The sequence below is a fragment of the Rhinoraja longicauda genome, unplaced genomic scaffold, assembly GCF_053455715.1.
Source record: "Rhinoraja longicauda isolate Sanriku21f unplaced genomic scaffold, sRhiLon1.1 Scf000060, whole genome shotgun sequence".
NCBI classification, from domain to species: Eukaryota; Metazoa; Chordata; class Chondrichthyes; order Rajiformes; family Arhynchobatidae; genus Rhinoraja; species Rhinoraja longicauda.
Genome location: NW_027601278.1, coordinates 460,001 through 465,000, shown reverse-complemented (window position 1 = coordinate 465,000; position 5,000 = coordinate 460,001).

Here is a 5,000-nt window from a genome sequence, read left to right as displayed (position 1 = left end):
TGGCTGCCTGCTCCTTTGGTTCACGATGTCCCCGCCGAAGGCGGCGTACTTTAAAGTACTGCAGCTCGAGCGCACAAGGTGCGCGGGGAATTGTTAGCGGCGCCGTCGTTGTGCTGGCGGTGACCATGGCTGCCTGCTCCTTTGGTTCACGATGTCCCCGCCGAAGGCGGCGTACTTTAAAGTGCTGCAGCTCGAGCGCACCATGTGCGTGGGGAATTGTTAGCGGGGGCGTCGTTGTGCTGGGGGCTGACTGTCCCTAGTGGGTATAGGATAATGTTAATGTACGGGGATCGCTGGGCGGCACGGACTTGGAGGGCCGAAAAGGCCTGTTTCCGGCTGTATGTGTATGATATGATATGATATGATGCCTGCCTGCTCATTTGGTTCATGATGTCCACGCGGCAGGCGGAATATTTTAAAAGCACTGTTCTGTACGAAGTGCACAATGTCCGTTGGGGAAATGCAGCTGGGGGTCGGTCGACCGGCTGACGACGCCTGCCTGCCGATTTGGTTCACGATGTCCCCGCCGAAGGCGGCATACTTGAAAGTACCGCCGTTCGCGGCGCGCAATTTGCGGGGGGAGGAATTGTTAGTGCACGTCTGTGTGCTAGGTGACGATGCTTGCCGACTTGGTTCATGCCGTCCACGCCGAAGACGGCGCCGTTTAAAGTACTGCCGCTCGAGGTGCACAATTTGCGGGGGAATTGTTAATGGGCGTCGGCGTGCTGGGTGACGATGTGGAGATGTGGAACGCCGAGCCAGATCTATCTTATTTGTTTGCTTGGCCCACTGGACTTTGCGTGGGCTTTGCAACACTGTGTGCTAGGTTAAATCACGGCCAATAGAGTGAGTGTTTTTAATGATCCTGATCTGATAAGGGGACTAGAGGTAAAAGAGCCGTTAGGAGGCAGTGATCACAACACGATAAGTTTTACTCTGCAAATGGAAAGGTAGAAGGGAAAATCGGAAGTGTCTGTATTACAGTATAGCAAAGGGGATTACAGAGGCATGAGGCGGGAGCTGGCCAAAATTGACTGGAAGGAGGCCCTAGCAGGGAAGACGGTAGAACAGCAATGGCAGGTATTCCAGGGAATAATGCAGAGGTTGCAGGATCAATTTATTCCAAAGAGGTGGAAAGACTCTAAGGGGAGTAAGAGACACCTGTGGCTGACAAGGGAAGTCAGGGACAGCATAAAAATTAAGGAGAGGAGGTATAACATAGCAAAGAAGAGTGGGAAGACAGAGGATTGGGACTCTTTTAAAGAGCAACAAAAGTTAACTAAAGAGGCAATGCGGGGAGAAAAGATGAGGTGCGAGGGTAAACTAGCCAATAATATAAAGGAGGATAGCAAAAGTTTTTTTAGGTACGTGAAGAGGAAAAAAATAGTCAAGGCAAATGTGGGTCCCTTGAAGACAGAAACGGGGGAATTTATTATGGGGAACAAAGAAATGGCAGACGAGTTAAACCGTTACTTTGGGTCTGTCTTCACTGAGGAAGATACACACAATCTCCCAAATGTTCTAGGGGCCGGAGAACCTAGGGTGATGGAGGAACTGAAGGAAATCCACATTAGGCAGGAAATGGTTTTGGGTAGACTGATGGGACTGAAGGCTGATAAATCCCCAGGGCCTGATGGTCTGCATCCCAGGGTACCTAAGGAGGTGGCTCTAGAAATAGTGGAAGCATTGGAGATCATTTTTCAATGTTCTATATAGATTCAGGATCAGTTCCTGTGGATTGGAGGATAGCAAATGTTATCCCACTTTTTAAGAAGGGAGGGAGAGAGAAAACGGGTAATTATAGACCAGTTAGTCTGACATCAGTGGTGGGGAAGATGCTGGAGTCAATTAGAAAAGACGAAATTGCTGAGCATTTGGATAGCAGTAACAGGATCATTGCGAGTCAGCATGGATTTACGAAGGGGAAATCATGCTTGACAAATCTACTGGAATGTTTTGAGGATGTAACTAGGAAAATTGACAGGGGAGAGTCAGTGGACGTGGTGTACCTCGACTTTCAGAAAGCCTTCGACAAGCTCCCACATAGGAGATTAGTGGGCAAAATTAGGGCACGTGGTATTGGGGGTAGGGTACTGACATGGATAGAAAATTGGTTGACAGACGGAAAGCAAAGAGTGGGTATAAATGGGTCCCTCTCGGAATGGCAGGCAGTGACCAGTGGGGTACCGCAAGGTTCGGTGCTGGGACCCCAGCTATTTACGATATGCATTAATGACTTAGACGGAGGGATTAAAAGTACCATTAGCAAATTTGCAGATGATACTAAGCTGGAGGGTAGTGTGAATTGTGAGGAAGATGCAATAAGGCTGCAGGATGACTTGGACAGGTTGTGTGAGTGGGCGGATACATGGCAGATGCAGTTTAATGTAGATAAGTGCGAGGTTATTCACTTTGGAAGTAAGAGTAGAAAGGCAGATTATTGTCTGAATGGTGTCAAGTTAGGAGGAGGGGGAGTTCAACGAGATCTGGATGTCCTAGTGCATCAGTCAATGAAAGGAAGCATGCAGGTACAGCAGGCAGTGAAGAAAGCCAATGGAATGTTGGCCTTCGTAACCAGAGGAGTTGAGTATAGGAGCAAAGAGGTCCTTCTACAGTTGTAGCGGGCCCTGGTGAGACCGCACCTGGAGTACTGTGTGCAGTTTTGGTCTCCAAATTTGAGGAAGGATATTCTTGCTATGGAGGGCGTGCAGCGTAGGTTCACTAGGTTAATTCCCGGAATGGCGGGACGGTCGTATGTTGAAAGGCTGGAGCGATTGGGCTTGTATACACTGGTATTTAGAAGAATGAGGGGGGATCTTATTGAAACATATACGATAATTAGGGGATTGGACACATTAGAGGCAGGAAACATGTTCCCAATGTTGGGGGAGTCCAGAACAAGGGGCCACCGTTTAAGAATAAGGGGTAGGCCATTTAGAACGGAGATGAGGAAGAACCTTTTCAGTCAGAGAGTGGTGAAGGTGTGGAATTCTCTGCCTCAGAAGGCAGTGGAGGCCAGTTCGTTGGATGCTTTCAAGAGAGAGCTGGATAGAGCTCTTAAGGATAACGGAGTGAGGGGGTATGGGGAGAAGGCAGGAACGGGGTACTGATTGAGAGTGATCAGCCATGATCGCATTGAATGGCGGTGCTGGCTCGAAGGGCTGAATGGCCGACTCCTGCACCTATTGTCTATTGTCTATTGTCTATAATCAACCACTTTATTTTGCCCGTCTTTGTGACTCCTCTTTGACACGTCGATCACCGCTGAGGCTGTTTTACCTGTTTCCCCTATGTACCGTAAGGTACACTCCTTACATTGAACTGCATACACCCCATTATTTCGCTCACGGGTTATCCTCTGTGCTATCCAGTCTCTCCTGTCACCCTGTTCTATGTTTTTGTCTATTACCCAGTGGGAGCAGGCCCCATATTGACATTAATTTGTAACCCTACTGCTCCCCTCGTCTGCTGGTTTTATCACCATCTCATGTTTATCCCTCAGCTCTGCCGTGGTCTCCCTCTCTTTTTTTCTGGTGAGGTTCGGCCTATCCTTTGTCATGGGCATATCCCAGGCTGTTTTAGTAACGTTCTTTTAAAACGTGTCGTGTTTGTTTGGCTTTACCCACGTTCCAGCATTAGAGGCCAATTTTTGCAATGTTTCCTGGGTGGGATTTGCCGGTTTTACAAATGGTGTCACTATCTCACCCTGCTTCCTGATACCCTTATGGGGTCGGCTCTGTTCTTGCAGAACCCTCGGGTGGTGCAGAGTCTGGGCCTTGTTATCAATATCTTGCCCTGCTTCCCGATACCCTTGCGGGTTCGGCTCTGTTCTTGCAGATCCCTCAGGTGGTGCAGAGTCTGGGCGGCATCGTCACCCAGCACACCGACGCCCACTGAAAATTACCCACGCACAGTGCGCGCCTGGAGCGGCAGTAGTTCAAACTACCCCTACCCCTACCCCTACCCCTACCGCTACCCCTACCCCTACCCCTACCCCTAACCCTAACCCTAACCCTAACCCTAACCCTAACCCTAACCCTAACCCTAACCCTAACCCTAACCCTAACCCTAACCCTAACCCTAACCCTAACCCTAACCCTAACCCTAACCCTAACCCTGACCCTAATGCAGGCAGAGTTATTTATAAAGTGGCCCAGACTCTGCACCACCTGAGGGTTTTGTAACAGAACCAACCCCATAAGGGTTTCAGGAAGCAGGGCAAGATATTGATAACAAGGCGCAGACTCTGCACCACCTCAGGGTTCTGCAAGAACAGAGCCGACCCCATAAGGGCATCAGGAATCAGGGCAAGATATTGATAAAATGGCCCAGACTCTGCACCACCTGAGGGTTCTGCAAGAACAGAGCCGACCCCATAAGGGCATCAGGAAGCAGGGCAAGATATTGGTAACAAGGCCCACGGGGAAGGCGGCATACTTTGGGGTTATTTTGTAGTGAGTTTTGAAGGCATGTGCTAGTGTTACGCATACCGAGGGCGCGCAAAGTTCGGCGCGCCCGGGCCAAAACGCCTCTGCTGGCCGCGGCCGAGTCGGCCGACGGATTGCCACGGACTTGCTTGACGACCTGTCACTCTCCGTGCATCGGTTGCACGCCCGGTTCGTCCTTTCCATTTGTTTCATGATGTACACGCGGCAGGCGGAATATTTTAAAAGCACTGTTCTGTTCGAAGTGCACAATGGCCGTTGGGGCAATGCAACTGGGGGTCGGTCGACCGGCTGACGACGCCTGCCTGCCGATTTGGTTCACGATGTCCCCGCCGAAGGCGGCATACTTGAAAGTACTGCCGTTCGCGGCGCGCAATTTGCAGGGGGGAGGAATTGTTAGTGGACGTCTGTGTGCTGGGTGACGATGCTTGCCGACTTGGTTCATGCCGTCCACGCCGAAGACGGCGCCGTTTAAAGTACTGCCGCTCGAGGTGCACAATTTGCGGGGGAATTGTTATTGGGCGTCGGCGTGCTGGGTGACGATGTGGAGATGAG